Below are 26,435 nucleotides of genomic sequence, written 5' to 3' on the forward strand. Positions count from 1 at the left end.
CCACTGAGGCAGGGTCGGGCTTGGCCTGCCAGGTGCTCCCAAGCGAGTCCGGCTGTTCTGAACAGGATGACAGAGAGCAAGTGAGTTTGGGTTACCAGCTCAGTGACCTGGGGAGGGGGAGAGGTCGGGGCGTGGGAAAGGGCCCAGGGCAGCACCACAAAGTGGAATATGGAAACCAGGGGCCAGGTCATCAGCGTGTATAAAAGGCCGTTGGTGGAGTCAAAGGAGCTGTGCCCACTGACCTTTGCTAAGGGTTCGGCCCTACAGGTATCATAAATAACCCCTAGATGGGTAGTGGTTTCTCTGGGCTAGGTCCACTGCTACTGGCCCATGCTACCCCTGACTTCCCCAGCCAGCTCTGCAAGGAACACAGCCTGCCCAGCCTTTCAACCCCCGTGGAGTCAGCGCCCACGCTGCCCTCCTGGGTGTGGCTGTCCCGAGTGCCTCTTCTGCTCTTGAATGAACTTTGCTGGAGGCTCATTCAGGGCCGATACATCTCACTCTATTCAGGCCAGTGGAGTCAGTGAATGCAGCCTGAGAAGCCCCCAGGGACCATGCTGCCCGGCTCAGTCTGTTAGTGTGGTCTCAGCAGGTAGGGCTTCCTTCGAGACCCCTAAACTCATTTTAATAACTTAGTCCCCGGGGACTGTACCGATCCGGCACGGGGAGCCCCGGAGGAGGCTGTTTGTGCCCCTTGCGGCATCCTGAGAGAGAAATAAACAATCGCTGAGTGCCCGGTGTTCAGAGCAGATGGTTCTGATGAAGTAATTTGGGATCTAAACAAATGTGAGCACGGTGGCTGCCGGCTGACAGCTTCTATTTAGCCACTTGACAAGAGAAAGTAATAAAATGGGGATTAATTAGGCTGTTGTTTAAACACACAGGATCTTCCCCACCAGCAGGGAACTCATAAACTGGGATTGAGAACAAGACTGGGTTAATCCTCCTGGCAAACTCTGCGGAGCGGGATGGAGAGGATTACAGGGGAGAGCTCATCCCTTCCAAATACCACCATGGAGCTGTGCTGCGCGATGGCCTTCGCATGAAGTGGCTGGGACATTCCAGCTGGAGCCACGTGGGATTTCTTGCTCTATCTCCTTCTCTGTCTGTGTTCCTCTCCATCTCTCTGCATTCTCCCCCCGCCCCCCGGTCTTTTTGTGATTCATGTTTTACTTTAAAAAACTGAGTTTGAAATAGAAGTAGGGTGACCAGATGTCCCGATTTTATAGGGACAGTCCCAATATTTGGGCCTTTTTTTTATATGGGCTCCTATTACCCCCCACCCCCGTCCCGATTTTTCACACTTGCTATCTGGTCATCCTAAATAGAAGTTCAGTATAAAGAAAAAAGCTGCCACTGAGTCACGTGTTTAAAAACCAAACCCACACCCACACACTGCCCCAAAGGAGCAGGTGGGATGCGTGCTCCATGCACAGTCCCAGAGGTGGGCTGCATCCAGATCTGTTCCTCTCTGACACCAGCACCCCGTGTGGCAGGTGGAGGTGAAAAGACAAAGTAAACCCTTCCGTGTTAACTGTGATCTGTGATCAGTTACAAGCATGTGACTTATTACCGAGTAGCAAGTTATTTATGGTCCTAGAATTTAAGCCCAGAAGGGACCTTATTGTTGATGTAGTCTGACGTCCTGCATAGGCACGGGCCAGACAATTTCACCCAGGGCGTCCTGCAATGGTCTGTGGTTAGGTTAGAGCACCTCTCTTAGAAAGACACCCAGTCTCCATTTATAGACTCCAAGTGATAGAGAATCCACCACATCCCTTTGGACACTGTTCCAATGGCTAATTACTAGCTAATTACTTATTTCCAGTTTGCTTTTGTCTAGTGGCAGAGCCCAGCCACTGGATCTTGTTATGCCTTTGTTTGCTGAGGAGTGCTCTAGTACTGGCTGTGGTAACGGTAAAAAGGCAGAGCATGCGTCACTGAACGTCCCCATCCTCTCGTCTGGAATTAGATCTCAATGCAAACTACCCTAACTATTAAATGCAAAGGCTCTCCACTGTCTCCTTGGTTCGCAGAATTTCCCTCCTAGGCATGGGATTTATTTTTGTATGTGCCACACTTGAGACCAAATCTCCATGACATGAAGATTCTTGGGTCTTTAGCAAGACTGGTCCCACGGATCATGTTTAGTCTCAGCTCGCTCTTCCCAGGAGCAGCAGGTCCAGTCACACTCCTGTAACATCCCCCAACCCCACCAGTCTTGTGCATCCAGACAGGCAGGCTTTTAGAAGGTGAGGGCTGGGTCCAGCATGTGGCTAGGGCTACAGGCATAACAATTGAAATATTAGGAATTCAGGAATTATTAGGAATACAAGCCACTCTGCAGGATAGCGCTCCCTCCTGACTCTCATTAGTCCGAAGCGGGGATCCTGCCCTGAAAGAGGGTTTAGTTCTTGTACAAATCCTTAAATACTTACCATGACAGTTATGGAAATTTCCATTATCCAGAGAAATATCTAAGCTATTTTTTAATCCTTATTCCGTCCATGCCTTTGACCTCAATGATATGCCGTGGCAATGAGTTCTGCAGGCTAATCGTTGAGTATTGCTTGGGAGGGCCAGGGAAAGAGAAACTTCCCGACATAAAACTTGCTTTGGGCTTGATCCTGCACGGGACAGGGTATGGTAGAGATAAGCACAAGGTCAGGTGAATGTCCTGAGTGTGCAAATGCACGTGTTTGTATGCGTGCACTGGTTTTAAATGTGAAAGCTGTGAGAGATACTAGGTGGAGCAAAGATACCTGGAAACAGATGTCAGGGCTGGGAGAAGAGGCCTGCCCATCCCCAGATTCCCTATAGGTGCAAGCTAACTAGCTCCTTTACCCTACTCCTATTAGAACGAGGCAGTCAGCGAGTCTTGTCTAAAGACCCTTCAGGTGCTGGCCATCTCACCTGGATTTCATAGGATGGGCTTCCCAGCTGTGATCAGTTGAGGGATGCACAGCTGCTGTAACATAACTCAATCTCACATAGGCACTATGAGCCCCACACCCTCCCTCTCCCAAGCTAAGCCCTGAAAACAAATCTGCTCTGCTTTGTACTAATTGAAGAAAACATTCAGCAAGCAGCTCATAAACACGGTGTCAGCTCGCATTACACAAAATTAAAATTCTCAGCCCCTCCAACACTAGGAATTCCTAAAGAGGCCGGTTTTAATATCGCCTGAATCCATTTAAGTCAAGGTAATATTGTTTGGGTTGTCATAGGAACAGAATACATCTCCGTTGCAGCCAGTATTCTGAGAGGAGGGAAGGGCGGCTGCGGTGGGAACAGGGTTGCATGGCGTCTGAATGCAGCTGCCCTGGGAAGCCACATGGGGGGATGTTGCAGATACTAATTGGGCTTCCAGGTTCATTACTTGAAGTGAATTTAGCGCCAGCAAAGGTGCTGGATTGACAGCCCTGGGTGTGTCCACAGAGGGGACAGCCCAGGCAACTGCAGGGAGAGCTTCCCATCCACCACGAACATTTCCCACCTCCTTTGGAAGAACGCACCCAGTGCGAGGAGTGAGTTTAGACCCCATGCTCCAGTCAGTCCTTGGGCTCTCTGCTGAGGCAGCCAACGAGGAAGCAGTGTGATGCTAACTGTGGTAGTGGCCACTTGTTCAACAACCAAATTGTTTCACATGTCCAAGGGCACAAACCGGCATTCGGATTATAATAGCTTTCTTCCACTACTGATCTGCGACCACATTTGGATTAGTCACCTACAGGCCAAAGGCTCAATGTCCCATTTCCAATCCTCTAAGCTATCCTGTCCCCCACATTTTCTGGCACTGACAAACTACGGGGACAGGTGCATTAGCCATTGAGGCTGTACAACAATCAAACTCCCCGAAAGAAGGCCGATGTGTTAGATGGGTCCTGCCCACCCTTGACAGATATCTGAGAGGTCGGTCTTTTTCTCACACTTTGGCAATGCTCATGCAGCTAGTCATGCCAAAAAGTCTCATTGAAGAAGTATAACTGTGATTCCGGGTAGGTAGCTGGTGTGCAGAGATCATTGCCCATCATGCCAACCAATATTGTCTCACTGTTTCTTTGTACTCCCTGCCCATATTCACCCATTGTTTCTTATCTTATATTGTAAGTTCCTTGGGGCAGGAACAGTCTTGTTGTTCTATGTTTGTACAGCACCTAGGCACAACGGAGTCCTGGTCCGTGCTACAACAATACAAATAATAAATAACAATAATTAATTGAACTGACAATTGGCATGAGGTTGTGTGTTTGTGTGAAATGCCCATGACAGGATCAAGCAGCTACATAAACCTCACGCTTTGCTGCACTTGTTGAAAACGCATAAAGGAATGAAACGTTGGATTATGTTTGCATGTTGCTTAGCAGACAAAAGCGTTGTTCCTAGTGCATTTGGTCACTAGCAGGGAACTGAAGTTTTTCAAGTCAAACATTTCACTGCAGCTTAGGTCTCAGCTGGAATCAGAGGCCAAAAGTTTGAGAAGAACAATGTGGTGTCTTCAAATTTGGACCCAAACCTCAACTTTCCTCTCTAAACTCCATAATGCCCCCTCTCCATTGAGTGATGGGCCTGTGTGGGGAGAGCGAGAGACAGGGACAGAGGCAGTCACTGCTAACTGTTTAGGTAGTTTGAGCAGGTGTATTCATTCACCAGCTGTCACAGTTCAGAGTGAGCTGTACCTTTGATCCCTCAGTCAGAGTACGTCTACACAGCAATTATAAGTGCAACTGCAGCATGTTTAGACGTACTTGACCTAGCTTTGATCTAGCTAGCTCAGGTATGTCTATACATGCTACAATCACATCTCCTGACTGCAGTGTAGACATACCCTTCAGTCTCTTCATAGGCACCCTTTCCAGTGACAGGCCCAGTGCCTGCATTTCTCTCAGTGATTCACCCCACTTTTAGGCTGGGTCTCCAGGGCACAGCACCCTTGTTTACCAACCATGTGTCCTTGGCAGGTCCAACTGAGTTTGGCCCCTTCTATAGACTCCCCTTTGGGAGCTGTGTCCAGGAGGTAAATGCAATGACACCCACAACAAAGCATTATTTATTTTATCCATAGGAATATAGCAACCAGAGAGAAAAGGGTTTAAACAACAAAAGGGCTACAGGCTGAGGTGGGCTCGAATTAGCTCTGATACCCTAGCTCTTCAGGGGACTGGGTTACCAGCTGTATCACTGCAGACCTTGCCTCTGTGCATGAGGGTTGCTGTCTTAACAGTTTCCAAGTTCTTTATTTAAGGTTTCCTGCTTGAAGGGCCCTGTCCCTTTCCCACTTGGAGACAAAACAAAAGACCTTGACACTTGTCTTGTCCATTAAGCACCAGCAACTAGGCTATCTACAGCCATTGATCTCGGTTCCTACAGTGTGCAAAAGCCACCTGGGACTGAATTAACTCTGCAAACATGTAGCAGACAGAATGGTAGTAATCAAGTAGACAGAGGCACATAACATTTGTAAAGTTAATACAGATATCTATCACCTTTTTCATACCTGCTCAGCCTGCATCAAATTAATTAATTCTACAAATGGTGGAATTTGTGTTTCCCGCTGGAAAAGGAGCTGTGTTAAAGGGGCATGGAGGAGAGACTGCTCTGTGGAACAAGTGTCTGTGGATGGTGGGCAGGGAAGCCGGCTCACACTTGGGAAAATCTGCTCTGAAGAGCTACATGGAACAAGCATCTGGGGCAGGCAGAGTGTCTGCTCAAAGTTTAGCGGCAAGAGAGGCAGACCTGGGATGGTCGGCCTGACCCTTGTCAGCCCTTTCCTCACACCTACTCTGCAACACTCTACGGGGATCAGCAGCACAGACAGGGGCCGGCACTTGCTGACAGAACAGGAGGTTGATAAATTGCCTCTTGGAAGGTACACCTGTACCAAGGCATTTGCTCATAGGCAGCAGCTGTACCATCCAGTCAAGGACAAAGACACATCAGGCCCACGCTGGAAGGCTGCTGTCCGTCAGCTCGACCCTCCACTTTGCGGTCAGGGCAGACATCAGCGGCTGAGCGAGCTGTCACTGTGTAGTTGAGAGCAGCCCCCTGGGAAAGCATGTGTGGCCGAGTCACCTACTAACATACTCCAATGCAGGGCTGAGTCCCACTGCAGGACCATAGGAATTGCCAGACGGCATCAGACCCATCTAGCCCAGAGTCCTGTCTCCAGTACCGGCCAGCACCACTTGCTTCAGAGGAAGGTGCAGGAAACCCTTCAGGAGCTACAGGGTGGGTAATCTGCTCCCCATTAAGGTCTCATCCTGACCACTAATCGTTAGAGACTGGCCTAAGATTTCATGCCTGAGGTTTTGTATCCCTATGAAAATACCTGTTAGCATTAATTATTGTAAGTCTGGATATTCTTGTTATCCTTAGAAATGCCCACTGCTCAGTTCTTGGCCTCAACTACATCTTGTGGCAATGAGTTCCGCAGACTAATTACACACTGTATGACAAATGATTTCCTTTCATCAGTTGTGGATTGGCCAACCATGGCTCAGGCTTCTGTTACCAAAGTGTGCAGTGTGTATGATCACGGGGTGGAACTCCAGAGACCCCTTTGGAGGGGCATCATCTTCCCCACATGCAGTTATCTTTCTGCCTCTGTTCCCAAAGTAAAATCCTCCCTGAAGCTATGTTGTGTGTCATTTACAAGAAATTAGAACCCTGAGACCCAGCATCCCCTACCTGCTGCTGTCACCTACCCCCACAGTGGGTGCAATACACTCCTTTACAGAGGGCCTATGCACTGGACTGAAATGGCACTTAACTGGTGCAGAGATGGATTTTGCTCACCGTAAGGTGCAGATCTGGCTGCATTCTACATTCCCATTTTCCTTCAAACAAACAATCAACATCCTCTTCTGCAGCGCTGAGCTGCTCCTATCCCCACCCTTTACAATTTGTTTTTGAATGACAGGCAAACTGTTCAGTCACTAAAACAGCTGAGCGAGACTTGGAGTTTAACTCATTTTCCCTAGGAAGTTTAGCAAAAATTTCTAACTGTGCCATGGTAGGGGAGAGAGGTGACTGTTGCAAAAAAGCATGGAAGTTGGATGCTAGAGAGAGACCCCCTCAGCTGCAAAATTCAGTGCCAGATTTCACACACCCTAGAGTTCAGGGGTGCTTTTGTTTGGGTATTTGGTCCGAGTTCCCTCTATTCATCTCTTTTGAACTGCATAAGTCCCAGAAAAGTCTGATATCTTGTTTCTATTTCCTTCTACGGCAGGTCATTGATACGATTTGCCTCTTCAACAGAATATTTGGGAAGGGTTTACAGAGACCAACTGTTTTCAGATATTTAATAGACTCCATCATCTATCAGATTCAAGTGCTAGTAAAATACCGCAACTCCCTAAGCAGCCCATTAATCCCTACAGAGCCAGACCTGTCGCTCTTGGGGGTACCGTTCTCCTTGCAGACTGCTTTGGAGAAGGAATCACAGGCAGAGCGAGGGCTCTGCCCCTCAAAGCGACTCCAGATGGGGCTGAGCTGAGCAGCAAGTTATTGAGCAGTTCTCTGACCTGTTGTGTGGCAGCACGGAGGGCCCTGACCCAGGCCTGGGAAGGGTAATTTGGAGCGTATAAGATTGTACCAGTGGGATTAAAAGGTGTTAATGAAGCAAGGGCTAAGGCGCCCTTGAAAGCCATGAGGCCTGTGCTTCATGAAGCCGGCTTATTTAGTTAGGGTTTAGTCAAAATGAAGCAGTCCTGGCTTAAGCAAGGTCTGTTTACTTAACGCTGAGCTGCAAAATCCATCGTAGCCGTCTGAAATATTGAAGTGGAACTTGTAAAGCCCCTTTCCAGATTTCACGCCGGGCTAGGAGCAGGGGGGTGGGACACACGGGGTGGAATAAGGCGGCGCTGGAAATACAATACGCTCTTTCATTCCAAAGAGTTTATTTCACTCACACCACAATAGCAGGGTCTTCCCTCAATGATATGGGGTGAGTGGGGAGAGGTTAAGGGGCAAAATTCCCCTCTGCTTCATTTCGATGTCATGTTAGCAACGCCTAGGCCAGAATGAAGGAGCAGTTTGGGGGAGACTCTCATTTCCTCACGGATCTTTCCCCCCAGGGCATTTGTCGGCCTCTCTGGAAGGGACATGCATGGGTTCTCCTCTAGAAAGGGGCCCTCGGGTCCTGTTCACACCCAAGCCACAAGTTAATTAAGCCAGTTCTCTCACTGGTGAGAATTTCAGCACAGCAGGCCCCATACAGCCCCTCCTCCTGTCGGGATCTGTGCAGCGAACACTCCTCACTTCAGGGGAAACCCCTGGCAGCACAATCTCAGGAGCAGAGCATGCTCCACGGTCCTCCATGCACAGTCACCAGCAGGATGGGAGATCTCTACTCTTTGGTGACGGGAAACTTTCTGCTTAACCAGCCAGTCCCTGGAGGCCCAAACCATCTGTCCTTCTCTCTGAAATGGATCATTTCTCAGGGGCAACTGAAGCCCAAAGCAGTGCACATCAATGAGCTCCCAGGACTGAGTTTGGCCTACTACAAGGAGGGGCCCATGGGGAAACCACACGGGCTGGATGGGGAGGGATGGGCTTTCCTGAAGGAGCTGCTCAGGGGGCTAGATGGCAACAATGTCTGGACATGCTGCAGACTCTCGCATTCCAGTCAGGATCCTGCACAGGGTCTGGGGCAAGGGTGGATAAGTGTGATGGGCAGGATGGGAAAGCGCTGAATGCCTGCCAGGTTAACCCTATCCCTGAGCATCGTGAGGGTGCAAGGACTGGTGGGACTGAGGCCTGTGTGAGCGAGAGAATGCACAGGTATCGTCCTGAGTATTAAGTGCGTCTAGTTAAGCACTGACTCTGTGACACGAATCAGATACTGGATTGATGTAGCACCATAAACCCACACAGCACTTGGTGACCATTGCCCCGTGCCCCATCTCGAGCACCTTCCATCCAGGGCTCTCCAAGCACTTAACAAGCAGCTGCGTTATTACAGAGAATCCTTTACAGCTTCGCTCAGAAAAGAACATCACGCGATATGCTTCCTGGACAGGTGCCCCAACCTGGGCTCCTGCCAGCACGTCATGCTTATCCTCTGCTCTCTGCATTGCTTCCCATAGAAAATCGAGTCAAGTCCAAAGGCCTTGGCACTTATCTTTACGGTACCCAATGGCCTGGGCCCAGGGTAACTAAAAGGCCCTAAAGCTCTGGGATGAAGACTATGGCTACAACTCTTCTCCTCAGGAGCCATGGAACTTTCTACCAAAGCTCGTCTGTGCAGAAGACAGAGAACAAACTAGCCCATGGACTAAGACTGTCACAAACCTCCCCACCTTCTGCTCGCAGGGCCAGACTCACTTCTTCAGTCCTGCTTTCTCTAACATAAACACGAAGCACCATGTACACTAAAAAACAAACAATAAAATCCTCAAAAACAAAACCCTACCAAAACAACACAGACAATTCTCCCCTTGGGGAAGGATAACAGAAAGAACGCACCTCACGTGACAGGTGTTAGTTATGTCGCTTAATGCACAATTAAAAGGTGCCGAAGTTATTAAGGTGATGAGGGTGGTAAAAGAACCTGTATAGACTAGACTAGAGTAGGACCTCGTAACATTATTCCAGCAGGGAACTTACAGCGACACAGAACTCAGTGATGATTCTTTTTACCCAATGTAAAAAATTTTCTTCATTAAAATGAAGGAGACTCCAAATTTGTGTTGAACAGAGGTAACTTTGGGCCTGGAATGGGGGATACTGGAGAGGTTTGCAAAGACCCCTAAATCGATCGCTAGCAACATTTACTGTGATTGCCATTTGGTTATTAAAGCACCAAATTCTGAACCTTGCCAGAGCAGGTCTGACTGGCTGGGCCCTGCACTACCCTTGATATCAGTTCTGAAGAGAATAGTTGTTATAACCCTGAGAGTTAGTGTCTGGGCTTGAGTCTGTTAATGCCGGGGATGAAAATTGGTCCTTAAATAAAAAAACGAACAACAAACAAAACACCCGACTAGTTCCCAAAGCCGCGGAGATTCATAAATATTAAAGTGACACGAGTGAAGCGCTACTGAAAGATTTAATACAATGCTTCTGCTCCGTGCCTCAAGGGGTTAAGCCCCCTACTGCGAGGATATTACTGCCAGTTCTGTGGCACTGAGCCATCACCATATAATCTGATGAACTCTTTTATTAAATTTCACAGTCCTGTCTTCTTTATTAAAATCTCCCAGAATTCATAGGGCGCCTGTCATATCGCTGCAGAATGCTAACAAAAAAATTTGTTTTTCTCTGGGTACGGCCAGCGAGAGGCTGCATTTCAGTGAGTGTCTCTGTCAGGTGCAGGGAAGGGAGGGATGCTGCCAGAAAAGGTGCAGCGGGCAAAATGGGAAAGATGCCTTTCCCTGTGGATAAGCATCAACACCTCCTCTTCTCTGTTCTCTCCCCATCCCAGAGCCAGTCATTCTGGACACAGACCGGGGATGGAGAGAAGGGGCTCAAGGAGACGAACCTTTCCAATCCCACTGGTGGCCCTGAGAGGTTTCACTGGAATTGTATGGGTAGAAAGAGGCCCACAATGGCAACGTGATGGCTGAAGGATGCTGGTGCATGGGATGTGCAGATGTCATTGTGATGCAGATGGTAACAATGCCCTCACAGCATGCTCACAGCATGTTGTCTTCACTGTCACCTGTGGATCTTCAGCCATAGGCACAGAGGCATTGCCAGGCGGGATCAGACAAGGGTCCCGTCTAGCCCAGCCTCCCGTCTCCAAGAGTGGCCAGCACCTGTTGCTACAAAGAAAACCCCACAGAAGGCAGAAATGGGATAACCAGGCCCCAGGGAAGTTCTCTCCTGACCCTCATTAATTAGGGGTTAGGGTTCTTGCCCTGAAGCAGGCGGATTTATAGCCCTTCCCAAACTTTCATCTTGGTTGGAGAAGAGCAGTCCACTGCTTCTTTCAAACAGCATCTCGGACAGCAAGGGGTGCTGGGCTCTGCCAAAGGGAACTACTGGAATTTCTTACATATTTATTTTTAACTACTACAAATGACCAGTGGCTGCAACACAGCCCCTTTCATACAAACTCTCCACTCAGGCAGGACAGAGGCCATCTGCCTGTCCACTCCTGCCAGTCTTCCTGATCTCCCCTGTGCTGCTGAATGCAACACCCCCTGATACAAGGAGACATATTTGTGGGCGCAGAGTTTAAACCATCAATATATTGTAGGAAAAGCCATACTGGAAAACCAGCGTGTCCCCCTTCACCCTCCCTGGTGGCCAGGAGACAGAGTTCTTGCTGCAGCTGAGTGGGTTCCATTCCCAGTCAGGGAGAAATCATTCTGATCTATACCGCAAGCTCTTCAGGGCAGGGACTCTCGCCCCGTGCAACACGGAGCGAACCTCACTATTGGTGCAGAAGAAGGAGAGAGGCCAGGGACCCTGCATTGTGTGCAGTTATCTTGGCACAGGTGCAAGCACTTTGCTTCGGGGTGCCTGATTGCATGGCAACAGAACTTCAGGTCCCCATCGAGAGCTCTGAGCAAAGATGTAGGAACAAAGCAGGAACTGTTATGTTCTGACACCGAGCCCCTCTAGGGCTCTGGGCAAGTCACGGTCCCTCCCTTTGCCTCAATCTCCCCCTCAGTGAATGGGGGATGCTGATAATAACCATTTGCCTATTTCACATGGAGGTGACGAGATGATTCGATTAAAACTGCTCTGCGATGCTACAGCCGCAGCGTCGCAGAAATACTTAACGTCAGCAGAATGGACAGCTTATGTTCCAAGATGGTAAGTGCTCAGTAAGATTATTTTATTCCCCCAAATCAATGTTTTTGATGGAGAAGTGAAAATTACCCAGGAATCTCCCCCTGACATGTTTTCTTCCACGCTTGGGCTATGACTTTTGCCAAGTATTGTAAAGGCAGAAAATGGAGCTATCACACATGCTGTGTAAAGACACAAGGGGGTTTTCATTCCATGCTCTGGAGAGAACTGTCAAGGCGAGTGCTTGCTCTGACCCGTGAGGGCCTTGTAGCCCAAATGGGCATTTTATTCTTTGTCGCTAAGCGAGCCTAGGGCTGGTGAAGTGCGCTGCCCTCCCTTCAGAGCAGTGCAGCATGGGCAGTCCAAAACATACCCCCTGCACCACCTGAGAGAGACCCTCTCTGTGCCACAGAGAGGAAAGTCTCCAAAGCTCATTCATCTCTTGGCCTCTTTGCTGAGGCTGCCAATAAGGAGGCCAGATTTTCAAACACGCTCAGCTCTGAGAATCCAGTCAATGGCACTGGGGGTTTCACCTGTCCACTGAGACCGACCATCATTCATGCCAGTGCAGAGAGGGTGCAAAATGCTACAGCTCTGATTCAATACCGCTTTATGTCCGCTTTGCACTGGGGCACATGGCTGCCCAGGGAGCATGGCGATGGGAGATTCAGGCCCTGCATCTCTGCTGGCCTGGCCTGGATTCCCACCAGCACGGAGCTCAGTGTAAGTTCTTCGAGGTTTTTTAAAACACTACTTTCAAGCAGGGGAAACTGTGAGAGGAGCGGAGCTCTGACGTGCCCTAGGACAGGGCATTTGGGCCTGCGGAAGCACCATCACGGTTGAGACGCATTGTGCTCTCCACTTACAGATCTAGTTGTAGCTTAGGTGCACTTTGTCGGCTCTGCATTTGGTTCTCAAACAGGCCACAGGTGAGTGAGCCCAACCGATAGAGCTGTAGGATTGAGGAGCAAGAAAGAGCAGAGCTCGCATCGGTCACCAGAGCAGTGTGGAGGAGCAGAGATGAGATCTGTCTGTCCACAGTAATCTTAGAAGAGCTCTTTGAAAAATGGATTTGTCCTTTTACAGGAAATCTCACCCACTTTGAAGTTACTTTCCATTCTGAATCAGAACAAGAAGTTGAAATACTGGAAATTTTCGGGAAGCAAAGAAATCCCAAAAAGTTTCTCATTGTAAATGTCAAAATGGAAAATTGCAGTATATTAAGTCTAAACAAAACAATTTAACATGTCAAATGACATGATTTATAAAGGAAATAAATGTGGTTTCATTTCAAAATTTGGATTTGATGTTATATTTCCCCTGATTGGAAAATTTAAACTGTTGTTAAAATAGACATTTTCCACCATGGGAAATGTCTATTTTGAAGAAACCACATTTTCTGTCAGGACATTTTTGTGAACATCTCTATATCTCAGTTTGTGGGGAAGTTCCCAGGGAGATGGCATTGTCTGTAGAAACAATAGATTCATGCACCCTGTCACCACTAGTAGAGATCTGGGCACCTTAGCTAGAGATTTTCAGTGACTAGGGATTTAGGGCGCCCAACGGGAGGCACGTTAAAGGGGCCCAGTTTCTAGAGGATGGTTGCTCAGCACTCTCTGAGAATCAAGCCACTTTATGGTGTCAAGTTGGACACCCAAAATCACCAGCTACTTTTGAGAATCTTGACTTTGGGGCTTTTTCTTGTTATGACTCCTATTTACCCCATCCCAGTTCACCTAGAAAACTCCAGATTCTGATTAAAAACTGAGACGAGCACTTCTGATACAAGGAAGCCAATTCTCTCTGGAAAGGGCCTTTGGAGACTTGGTCCCAATCTTACATCCCAGATAGAATGCTCCTGCTGGCGTTCCCCCTCTCTCATCCCTTGAGACGCATCCCCTGCCGGCATTCTGCTCTCCCTCCGCCCGCCTGCTCACTTTCCAGTCCGCAAAGCACAAGCCAGCCAAGCCGCTTGCTCCAGGTATTTGAATTTCGAGCTGGAGTTATCAATTCATATTGATTTTGTGGTGCCTTGTTGGCCGCCTCTGTAAAGCCTTGGTGGGTTAGATTAGTATTCTCAGTGTGGGGAAGCGTTCCTTCCCTCCCACAGTAGCTAGGGGTGATATTACCGATCCAGATAGTATCCAAACTCAATATCCTGTTTCTCCCTTTCTCATTTCCTGTTTGCAGGTCTGAATGCCAGCCCTGTCAGAGTGTGGGGGGAGCGCGAGCGCGTGAGCAGGACGGCGTATGTCAGAGTGGAGGGGAGACAGAAAGGGGAGACGCGGAGGGGGGTGGATCCGAGGGGGAGAGAGGCAGAGGGGCGGCAGACTCTTTTTTATTACAGATTTAATAATGACAAAAGAACATCATTAAACATTCATTAGAATTATTTAATTAAATTTTACTTTGGAGAAAAAAGAGATTAGATATGATGCAAAAAGCAATATTGATTGAGAAAAGAACAAGCTTGGGAGACGTGATTTAAATTAAACTCTGGGCTCTCTCTCTCGCTTTCTTTTAAAGCGGTGAGGTGCTGGGAAGTGGGTAGAGCAGCCGCAAAGGAAGAGTCAGAAGTGACCAGTGATAACAGGCACCGTCCCTCCCCACGTCTGCCCATCAGCTTGCCGGGGCTGGAGCCTTTTCCAGTCACCTGTGAAACCATTTGGCTACATTTCACCCTAACATGACAATTGTAACTAGGGTGACCAGACAGCAAGTGTGAAAAATTGGGATGGGGGTGGGGGGTAATAGGAGCCTATATAAGAAAAAGACCCCAAAATCGGGACTGTCTCTATAAAATCGGGACATCTGGTCACCCTAACGCTAACCAATGAACCATCTTTCCTGGGGAAATGCCACAACCAGTTCTTGATGGTTTAAGGGTCCTTTACCTGGTGCCCAGGATAAGCTAAGGGGATAAGCTAGAGAGGAAGGAAGGTGCAGTGGTTAGGGCTGCTAGCCTGGGACTTGGGAGACCTGATTCAATTCCCAGGTCTACCACAGACTCCCTGTGTGGCCTCAGCCCGGTCACTTAGGCCTAGATTCTCAAGGGGCATCCAGATTCCTAACCCCCAATGATTTCAGCCTAAATACCTTTGAGGATCTGGCCTTAGCCTCTCTGTGTCTCAGTTTCCATCAGCACAAGAGGAGTCATCGCACTGCCCTGCCTCACAGGTAGGCTGCCACCTGTCCAAGTTTTCCCAGGATTGTCTCTTTTTTGAGGTAGCTGCCCCAGGAAATCGGGAAGGGTGCTTGGTACACACTGCCAGCTGTCCCGTTTTATGGGCCCAGGACCACCCTTGATGTCTCCCCCTTTTTTGTTTTTACCTCAGAGGTGGCAATCCTACTTATGGGAGCGTGCGAGGCTGAATACATGACAGATTGTGAGGTGCGCAGATACTGTGGTAACTAGAGGCGGCCATATTAGCTAGATGAGGTTTTTAACTTAAAGCTGCTGTAAGAATGGGTCTACACCAGAACTCATCTTGATTTAAACTCAAACAGTTTCTATATCCCAGGTCTAAACTGAATTAAGAGCGTCCACACAGGAGTTTTCACTGGTTACATGGAATTAATTTTAAATCACACCAAAAGGGTGCAGCTTTGTATGTGGACCAAGCCCCTGTTTATTTGCACCTCCCTTCTTGTGAGGCCAGAAGAGACCATTAGCATGACCTAGTCTGACCTCCTGTGTAACGTAGGCCACAAAATTCCAGAGCAGATCTTTGAGCAAACCCCGCCCCCTTGATTTACACATTTCCAATGACGAAGAATCTATCACAACCCTCAGTCAATTGTTCCCATGGTTAAATGGCCTCACTGCTCAAAATTTGTGCCTTATTTCCAGGCTGAATTTCTCTGACTTCAACTTCTCTCTATTATCAAATTCACTCTATTATCAAAATTCTGTTCCCTGTGTAGGTACTTCTACAGTGTGACCAAGTCACCCCTTCACCTTCTCTTTGATAAGCTAAACAGATTGAGCTCCTTAAGTCTTTCACTATAAGGCATGTTTTCCAATCCTTTAATCATTCTTGTGGCTCTTCTGTGAACCTTCTCCAATTATCAACATCCTTCTTTAACTGTGGACAAGAGAACTGCACACAGAATTCCAGTAGTGGTTGTGCCAATGCCAAATACAGAGGTAATACAACCTCTCACTCCTACTTGATATTCCCCCGTTTGTACATCCAAGGATCACATTAGCCCTTTGGCCACAGTGGTGCAGTGGGAGCTCACCCACCATAATAGAGGCCCAACTTCAATGTATACCCCAAATTAAGAAACACAGTAAAAGAACTAAAAAAGAGCCACTGTGGCTTAACAACCATGTAAAAGAAGCAGTGAGAGATAAAAAGACTTCCTTTAAAAAGTGGAAGTCAAATCCTAGTGAGGCAAATAGAAAGGAGCATAAATGCTGCCAAATTAAGTGCAAGAATGTAATAAGAAAAGCCAAAGAGGAGTTTGAAGAACGGCTAGCCGAAAACTCCAAAGGTAATAACAAAAAGTTTTTTAAGTATATCAGAAGCAGGAAGCATGCTAAACAACCAGTGGGGCCCCTTGATGATCGAGATACAAAAGGAGCGCTTAAAGACGATAAAGAGAAACTAAATGGATTCTTTGCTTCAGTCTTCACGGCTGAGGATGTTAGGGAGATTCCCAAACCTGAGCCGGCTTTTGTAGGTGACAAATCTGAGGAACTGTCACAGATTGAAGTGTCACTAGAGAAGGTTTTGGAATTAATTGATAAACTTAACAGTAACAAGTCACCGGGACCAGATGGCATTCACCCAAGAGTTCTGAAAGAACTCAAATGTGAAGTCGCGGAACTATTAACTAAGGTTTGTAATCTGTCCTTTAAATCTGCTTCTGTACCCAATGACTGGAAGTTAGCTAATGTAACGCCAATATTTAAAAAGGGCTCTAGAGGTGATCCCGGCAATTACAGACCGGTAAGTCTAACGTCGGTACCGGGCAAATTAGTCGAAACAATAGTTAAGAATAAAATTGTCAGACACATAGAACAACATAAACTGTTGAGCAATAGTCAACATGGTTTCTGTAAAGGCAAATCGTGTCTTACTAATCTATTAGAGTTCTTTGAAGGGGTCAACAAACATGTGAACAAGGAGGATCCAGTGGACATAGTGTACTTAGATTTCCAGAAAACCTTTGACAAGGTCCCTCACCAAAGGCTCTTAAGTAAAGTAAGTTGTCATTGGATAAAAGGGAAGGTCCTTTCATGGATTGAGAACTGGTTAAAAGACCAGGAACAAAGGTTAGGAATGAATGGTAAGTTCTCAGAATGGAGAGGGGTAACTAGTGGTGTTCCCCAAGGGTCAGTCCTCAGACCAATCCTATTCAACTTATTTATAGGACTGGCCTCGCCCACAGACAACCTGCCAACCTTAAGCATATTCTCACCAGCAACCACGCACCGCACCATAACAACACTAACTCAGGAACCAACCCATGCAACAAACCTCGATGCCAACTCTGCCCACATATCTACACCAGCAACACCATCACAGGACCTAACCAGATCAGCTACAACATCACCGGCTCATTCACCTGCACGTCCACCAATGTTATATATGCCATCATATGCCAGCAATGCCCCTCTGCTATGTACGTTGGCCAAACTGGACAGTCACTACGCAAGAGGATAAATGGACACAAGTCAGATATCAGGAATGGCAATATACAAAAACCTGTAGGAGAACACTTCAACCTCCCTGGCCACACAATAGCAGATGTAAAGGTAGCCATCTTACAGCAAAAAAACTTCACGACCAGACTCCAAAGAGAAACTGCTGAGCTCCAGTTCATTTGCAAATTTGACACCATCAGATCAGGATTAAACAAAGACTGGGAATGGCTATCCAACTACAGAAGCAGTTTCTCCTCCCTTGGTGTTCACACCTCAACTGCTAGCAGAGCACCTCACCCTCCCTGATTGAACTAACCTCGTTATCTCCACACTGATTTATACCTGCCTCTGGAGATTTCCATTACTTGCATCTGAAGAAGTGAGGTTCTTACCCACGAAAGCTTATGCTCCCAATACTTCTGTTAGTCTCAAAGGTGCCACAGGACCCTCTGTTGCTTTTTACAGATTCAGACTAACACGGCTACCCTTCTGATACTTGTCACAAAACTAAGTGATTGGGCAACAAAATGGCAAATGAAATTTCATGTGGATAAATGTAAAGTAATGCACATTGGAAAAAATAACCCCAACTATACATACAATATGATGGGGGCTAATTTAGCTACAAGTCAGGAAAAAGATCTTGGAGTCATCGTGGACAGTTCTCTGAAAATGTCCGCGCAGTGTGCAGAGGTGGTCAAAAAAGCAAACAGGATGTTAGGGATCATTAAAAAGGGGATAGAGAATAAGACTGAGAATATATTATTGCCCTTATATAAATCGATGGTACGCCCACATCTCGAATACTACGTACAGATGTGGTCTTCTCATCTAAAAAAAGATATACTGGCACTAGAAAAGGTTCAGAAAAGGGCAACTAAAATGATTAAGGGTTTGGAACAGGTCCCTTATGAGGAGAGATTAAAGAGACTAGGACTCTTCAGCTAGGAAAAGAGGAGACTAAGGGGGGATATGTTAGAGGTCTATAAAATCATGAGTGATGTGGAGAAAGTGAATAAGGAAAAGTTAGGTTTCAGAGTAGCAGCCGTGTTAGTCTGTATCCGCAAAAAGAAGAACAGGAGTACTTGTGGCACCTTAGAGACTAACAAATTTATTAGAGCATAAGCTTTCGTGGACTACAGCCACTATGCATCCGAAGAAGTGGGCTGTAGTCCACGAAAGCTTATGCTCTAATAAATTTGTTAGTCTCTAAGGTGCCACAAGTACTCCTGTTCTTCTTTTTAAGGAAAAGTTATTTACTTATTCCCATAATACAAGAACTAGGGGTCACCAAATGAAATTAATAGGCAGCAGGTTTAAAACAAATACAAGGAAATTCTTCTTCACGCAGCGCACAGTCAACTTGTGGAACTCCTTACCTGAGGAGGTTGTGAAGGCTAGGACTATAACAGCGTTTAAAAGAGAACTGGATAAATTCATGGTGGTTAAGTCCATTAATGGTTATTAGCCAGGCTGGGTAAGGAATGGTGTCCCTAGCCTCTGTTTGTCAGAGGGTGCAGCTGGATGGCAGGAGAGAGATCACTTGATCATTACCTGTTGGTCCACTCACTCTGGGGCACCTGGCATTGGCCACTGTCGGTAGACAGGATACTGGGCTAGATGGACCTTTGGTCTGACCCGGTACAGCCATTCTTATGTTCTCATTTAACCAATTTTTAATCTATTTCATGTGTGTCGTGTTGATTTTGTATCATTCTACTTTATTAATCAAGTTCCCATGCAATACCAAATAAAATGCCTTACAGAAGTTTAAGTGTATCAACACTGTTTCCTTTATAAACCAAACTTGTAACTGTGTCAAAAGTGGTATCAAGTTAGTTTGACAAGACCCTATTTTCCATAAACCCATGTTGATTGTCATTATGTTCCCCTCCTTTATTAAACGTGTCCTGTATCAGCTGTTCCATTTTTTTGCCCACCCATGATCCTTACATTTTGTAAAGGTCCCAATGAAAACACCTGCCTGAAGTGGCTTTTCAGACATTAACTCTATTCAGTACACATAGTCATGGGAGGAAATTCACAGTAAGGCCAGAAGGGACCGTTATGCTCATCTAGTCTGATCTCCTGCATCGCACAGGCCGAAGAACATCACCCAATAATTTCTGCATCAAGGCCATCACTCCTGAATGAGCTTGAGCAGTGGCTCTCAACCTTTCCAGACTACTGTGCCCCTTTCAGGAGTCTGATTTGTCTTGTCTACCCCCGAGTTTCACCTCACTTAAAAACTACTTATTTACACAATCAGACAAAAAAATCCAAAAGTGTCACATCCCACTATGACTAAAAAATGGCCCCCTTTCTCATTTTTACCATATAATTATAAAATAAATCAACTGGAATATAAATATTGTACTTCCATTTCAGTTATAGTACATAGAGCAGTATAAACAAGTCGTTGTCTGTATGAAATTCTAGTTTGTTAGTGCTTTTATGTAGCCTGTTGTAAAACTAGCCAAATATCTAGATGAGTTGATGTACCCCCTGGAAGACCTCTGCATATCCCAAGGGGTACGTGAACCCCTAGTTGAAAACCACTGAGCTAGAGCATCTCTTTTAAAAAGATAGTCCCATCTTGAATTAAAGACTGCATGTGAGGGAGAATCCACCCTTTCCCTAGGTGAGTGGTTCCTTGCTCTGGCTATGGACTCGATGTGACCTAATGAAACTTTTATTTAAATTTTAGGACTTTTTAAAGCTTGCATTATTGGTGGGGAAACAATTCCCAGACATAGAACCTGGATTTATTGATGGGTTTATGAGATAAGGGAATGCTTTATGGCACGAAGCTTAAGTCTCCCCCTAGCACAGAAATCGTGGGAGACGAAGAACTGTGTGCTTTGGAACAACAAAATACTGAGTGTAGCATGTACATCCTGGAGTGTGACATGGGATTCTGGAGAAAGGGAGACAGTCCCTAGAAGCAACAGGCTGGTGCACACAGAAGCAGGAGTGAGCTCTCTGCAGGCTAGGGAAGAAAGTGGTCATGCTAAAAGGGGGGGGGGGACATTATGGAGGAAATTGGGGAAAGATTTTTAGATGGAGCCATTGGGAGTGGCCCTGGGTGACTGGGATGTTCTTCCAGCTGTATCTGAAACACCCTGATAAAGGGAAAGCTGTATAATAACCAAAGACACATGACGCTGTCACCCAGCTAGGTAGGGGACACGCTCATTAACCACACTTAGGGTTAATTACATTACAAGGGGGGAGTGAAAGCTGGAAGCGCTTTATGGATCTGGTTTATAATGCAATTTGTGCATCAGCTAGAAGGAAAGGCCCCTGTTCTGCCACCACCAAAGCATGTTAACAACCCAAAGGTTGTGTGCTACAGGCCCCCCTCTGTGCACCTTCCACATAGGGCAAGAGTCTGTTACAGCCCTAGCTACCCTGTTTCCCCGAAAATAAGACAGTGTCTTATATTAATTTTTGCTCCCAAAGATGCGCTAGGTCTTATTTTCAGGGGATGTCTTATTTTTCAATGAAGAAGAATACGGTACACATCGGTGGATGCCTTATTATCGGGGAGGTCTTATTATCGGGGGGATGCCTTATATTACAACGAGAGGCAAAACTGTAAGTAGGCCTTATTTTCGGAGGATGTCTTATTTTCGGGGAAACAGGGTAGTATCAGGGGGTAGCCGTGTTAGTCTGTATCCACAAAAACAACAAGGAGTCTGGTGGCACCTTAAAGACCAACAGATTTATTTGGGCATAAGCTTTCGTGGATAAAAAACCTTCTTCGTCTGATGAAGAAATGAGGTTTTTTACCCACGAAAGCTTATGCCCAAATAAATCTGTTGGTCTTTAAGGTGCCCCCAGAGTCCTAGCTAGGGAGCTTTGGCTGAAGCTGTCACTGCTGGTGCTTTGAGCTCTGGAGGTCCCCGGTTCAGTCTCTGGGGCAGTGGCACAGTTGGGGAGCTGGACGGCGAGGGGAAAGATGGCTGTGAACCTTGGGGAGAAGAGATCAGGGCCGCCCGGGGGGGGGGGGGCAAGTGGGGCAATTTGCCCCAGGCCCTGGGCCCCGCAGGGGCCCCACGAGAGTTTTTCGGGGGCCCTGGAGCGGGGTCCTTCACTCCGCTTCTTCCGCTCCGGGTCTTCGGAGGCAATTCAGCGGTGGGGGGTCCCTCCATTCTGGGACCCGCCGCCGAAGTGCCCCGAAGACCCGCGGCGGTGGATCCTTCTGACCTGGGACACGCCGCCGAAGTGCTGGGTTTTCGGCGGCGGGGGGTCCCCAGGCCCCCAGAATCCTCTGGGCGGCCCTGGAAGAGATTGGCGGTCTGATTTCCCAAGATGCTTAGCATCCAGTGGGAACTACTGCCGTGCTCAGCTAATCAGCAGCCACCCAGGAAAGTGGGCTGTGGTTTGCTCCTGGTGAGTAACAGGCAGGGCCGGCTCTACTGTTTTTGCCGCCCCAAGCAGTGCGCCGAATTGCCACAGCAGGCGGTGGGGGCAGTCCATGTGCCGTTAGGGCGGCCCGCGCGTTTCCGCGGTGGCAACAATTCGGCGGCAGCTTCTGTCTTCAGCCGGAAGACAGAAGCCGCCGAATTGCCACCACGGGCAGTTGAACATAGAAGCTGCCGCCGAATTGCCGCCGCCGTCGAAACGCGCGTGCCGCCCTAACAATTGTTTTCTTAAAGTCCCAGCTCCTGGACTCAGGTGATTAGGTGACAATTTCAGCTTCCAGAAAGCAATCAGTTTCTGGCCCCCTCCATTATGGAGAAAAGCTGGAGAATGAGCCGCCTAATGCCTGAGAAACGACACGGCAAATCCAAAGAACCCCTCACTTATTGTTTTTTTAAATCACAACAGGGGGCTGACTCATGGTTTGCAAATGGCTAGGGTTGGCAATAGCGCCTCCTCCAGACTGACGCTTCACCGTGCGGGACTCGGATCCGACAGGCCGCGGGGGAGAGGCCAGGATGAGAGAGGAGGAGCCTCAGCGACCAGCGGAAACAGGCATGTTGAGGCTGGATGTCTGCAACTAGGAATCTGTGCTTGAGAAAACGCCCCCTGAGACTCTGGGCAGAGACCGCTCAGGCAGGAGGGATGCAGCGTCCTGCTTCCGCCTCAGCCAAACCTGAACTGGCTGTTCTCAAAACACGTGTGAGAGGAGAGAGTCCGGGAGGCCACAGAAAGGCAGGCTGAGGGGTTGAGGAACGGGGCTGTGACTCAGACCACCTGCTTTCAGTTTCTGGCTCTTTTAGAGGTTCCTGTGCGAACTCGGGCAAGTTACTTAAGCCATGACCCTGCGGGTTGTTCTGGGGGGTCCAGGGCTCCACTCTGTAGGATAAGGCCCTTTATCTCTCTGGTCCTCAGATAATAATTTTGTCTTTGTCTGTTTAGATTGTAACCTCTTCAGGGCAGAGACCACCTCTCACTGCTACCTGGGAGATTTAACTGCCCTGGCTGGTCCTCACCGTGCTGGCCTGGGACCATTATTTCAGGCTTTATGGCATAATTCTCAGGGATCTGGCTGCACTCACACCTTTAGGGATTACTGGAGCCATGAACTGCTATCAGCTGTTTGGCTTCTGATGCTATGAATAAGCATTAAGCCCCGTAGGAAAAATTAAATCCAGGAAATGAAGATGAAACAGGGAAACCAAGCTGGGAGCTCTCATCTTCGAAGGGTAATAAACACAGGGAATAAGGTACCAGGGAAGGAGAGTGGAGCAAAGATAAAAATAGGCAAGGGAGCGTAATGCATTTCTGAAGCAGCCGGGCCGAGCAAGCTCTAGTGACCCAGCAGGGAGGCTGGCATTAGACCCGGCAGACTTTCCTTATGTGTTACATTCCCTGTTTTCATTTTCTTCCTGTTCCAATTTAACCGTAATGCGTGTTCCCAAAAGGGAGCCACAGATTCTACTCCTGGAGCAAAACCCACCCGGGAAACAAGGGACAGGCTGTTTCCTAGACGGCAAGGAGCACTGAGAAGGCAAAGAGGCCCATGTCCCAGGGCACTTCAGCGAGGGGAATATTGATTATTATCCATCTCCCCTCCGACAAATACATGAGGAAGCAGGTTTTGTTTTAAAATACTGAATTAATTGTTCATATTTCTGAATAGCATTTGAGACTTTAGACCGGTTTCTAAATGAAGGAAATACTTGATGATGAGGCCCCCGTATGTTTCAAGTGTTATACTTTGAGGTCTTTTGGTTTTGTTTCATTTTGTTTGTTTTTTGTAATTACAACCAAGTTTATGAACAGAAAGATTTTCAGCGAGTTATAATGCAACGATTGTAGCATCTCGACCTTTATAAACCTGCTTCCCTTGAGCTCTGCCACTCAGTCCCACCTCTAGCCCTCCTGCTATCCCAGCCTTGAGCTCCTCACCACTGCCAGTATCCCTCAGTCCTGACCTAAGTCCTGCTGCTATGCCAGCCCTGGGCTCCCCCCTCCAGATGTGTGGATGCCCCTCAATCCTCACCTCCAGCCTCCTACTTTCCCAGCCATGGGCTCTGCGCACACACTGATCTGATGATGCCACTCAGTCCTGATCTGCAGCCCCCTGCTCTCCCAGCCCTGGGCTCCCCCGACCCACTGCTCTGGTGCCCTCAATCCCAATCCACGTGCAGAACTGTGATTCTGTAACAGGCACAAAAGGAAACTGGTACAAGACTCACCAAAGTCACTTATAAACGAAGACAGGATTTGCTCTTCTGAGGTGAAAGGTCAATGCAAATCCGTCACAGTACCTCTGCTAACTATCTTCTAATGCAGGGGTTCTCAAACTGGGGGTCGTGACCCCTCAGGGGGTCACGAGATTATTACCTGGGTGGTCACGAGCTGTCAGCCTCCACCCAAAACCCCGCTTCACCTCCAGCATATTTTAAAAAGTGTTTTTAATTTATAGGGGGGGCCGCCCTCCAACGCTTGCTGTGTGAAAGGGGTCACCACTATAAAAGTTTGAGAACCACTGTTCTAACGGATCCTTTTCTATTCACCGCCAACGCTAATAGAGCAGGACATGGTGCAACAGAGAACAGCAGGGACTGACGTAGCCTCCCTTGGTGAATTCAGCTGCAGTTGTGGGATTTTCAGGTCACAGAGGAATCCGGTTTCTCAAAAGGAGGAAGCCAGTGCTTAGTTTTTGCCAGGGCTTGCCAGAGCTGAGCCCTGGCACCGCTGGGCTTGGCAATTCATAGCCCGGCACCTCTGGGCCGGGCGGTTCAGAGCCCCGGCACCTCTGGGCTTGGCAGTTCAGAGCCCCGGCACCTCCGGGCCTGGCGGTTCAGAGCCCGGCACCTCTGGGCTTGGCAGTTCAGAGCCCGGCACCTCTGGGCTTGGCAGTTCAGAGCCCCAGCACCGCTGGGCTTGGCGGTTCAGAGCCCGGCACCTCTGGGCTTGGCAGTTCAGAGCCCGGCACCTCTGGGCTTGGCAGTTCAGAGCCCCAGCACCGCTGGGCTTGGCGGTTCAGAGCCCCAGCACCGCTGGGCCTGGCGGTTCAGAGCCCCGGCACCTCTGGGCCGGGCGGTTCAGAGCCCGGCGCCTCTGGGCTTGGCGGTTCAGAGCCCCGGCGCCGCTGGGCTTGGCGGTTCAGAGCCCCAGCACCGCTGGGCCTGGCGGTTCAGAGCCCCGGCACCTCTGGGCCGGGCGGTTCAGAGCCCCGGCGCCGCTGGGCTTGGCGGTTCAGAGCCCCAGCACCGCTGGGCTTGGCGGTTCAGAGCCCCAGCCCCGCTGGGCTTACCAGTTATGAAAGTAAAAAAACTGCTTCCGCCCCGGCACCTCTTTCATTACAAACAAAGCACTGGTGGATGCGCTGTTAGCGCAGAATAACTCTTTGTACGTCGGGATGCGTGTGCAGATTTCACCCCGTTTGGAGCAGCTCCTGGCTGTCTGCACCATGGAATTTCTACAGCGCCTTTCGGCTGCATCATTCTCCAGGCACCTGGGCACTTACATGCTGCTAGGCATCAGCTCTCACCTCAGGCACCTCGGACCTTTGTTTCTCCAGCACCTTTGCCCTCACTGGTGCCCTCTGGTGGCTGCTGATACGTGTCTGACTGAGAGTCAGCCTCTGGCAATGGGATGACACTGATGCCCCGCGACAGACTCCCATTGCCCTCCATTCGGCCTGGCCAGCAGCCTCGCGCAACAGAGCTGGCAAGCAGCGCGTGGTTCTCGAGGAGCTGCCTTGGGAAGGGTTGAGATAGCAATATGACACCTAGCGGCCCTCCCCGAGCTCCTGACCCCATGGTGCTGTTCACACACACTGTATCCACAGTCCCAACAAGCTCAGTCCGAACAGGCAATGCTGGGGAGCGGAGTCAGATGTCTTTTTCAAATATAGGATTTAAACCAGCTCTGGAGAAATTCTGTGGCCTGTGTGTGCTGGGGTGGGGGTGGGGGAGGAGCTCTCGCTGTTGATGCTCATAGTGGCCTCTTCTGTCCTTGGAATCTATGAATCCCCGTTCATCCCCTTCCCTTATGGGCCATCAGGAGAACAGGAAGCTCTGCATTGCCCTCAGCAGACAATAACTAACTATGATCAACTCCCATGCTCCAGGGCTTCAGCTGGTCGTCCGCAGGGGCCAGGAACCACAGCGTGTCTGTCTGTGCACGGATTCCGTCTCGGACTGCTGTTTAGATTGATTACGCTGCAGTACGAGCGGCCAGTCCCGGTAGCGTACCATTCCATGGCACAGGGGCTCATGCCTCTGGCAAGTCTGAAGCCCCCACTACTGCTAAGCAGCCTCCACACCAAATAGCAAAAACACAAAACCCTGAAAAGCAGAACCCTGCAAGGAAAGAATTGCCCGAGAGCGTGGAGCCTGTGAGAGATTCTGCTTCAGGTCAGCGCCGGGGTTTAATCTGATTATCTACGAGGCAGGAGTGGCCCCTGCAGTCTCTGCAAAGGGAGGTGAGTCAGCAGCCGGCATCGCCTTCTCATTGAACGTTATTATTATTTCATAGTATCTCTGAGTGCACGGGGCTGTGCTCAGAAAAGACCTCAGAGACGGGACCCTGCGCCAAAGAGCTCATACTCCCCGCGATGGACTCAGCTGACGAGCAA

At 48.6% G+C, this 26,435-nt stretch overlaps 1 protein-coding gene across 2 annotated transcripts in view; it reads right to left on the reverse strand.

Moving 5' to 3' along the window:
- Positions 1 to 26,435, reverse strand: part of LOC101933034 (LIM homeobox transcription factor 1-alpha-like) — a 65,228-nt gene that overhangs the window by 12,754 nt on the left and 26,039 nt on the right. The window lies entirely within an intron of this gene.

The sequence above is a fragment of the Chrysemys picta genome, chromosome 22, assembly GCF_011386835.1.
Source record: "Chrysemys picta bellii isolate R12L10 chromosome 22, ASM1138683v2, whole genome shotgun sequence".
NCBI classification, from domain to species: Eukaryota; Metazoa; Chordata; order Testudines; family Emydidae; genus Chrysemys; species Chrysemys picta.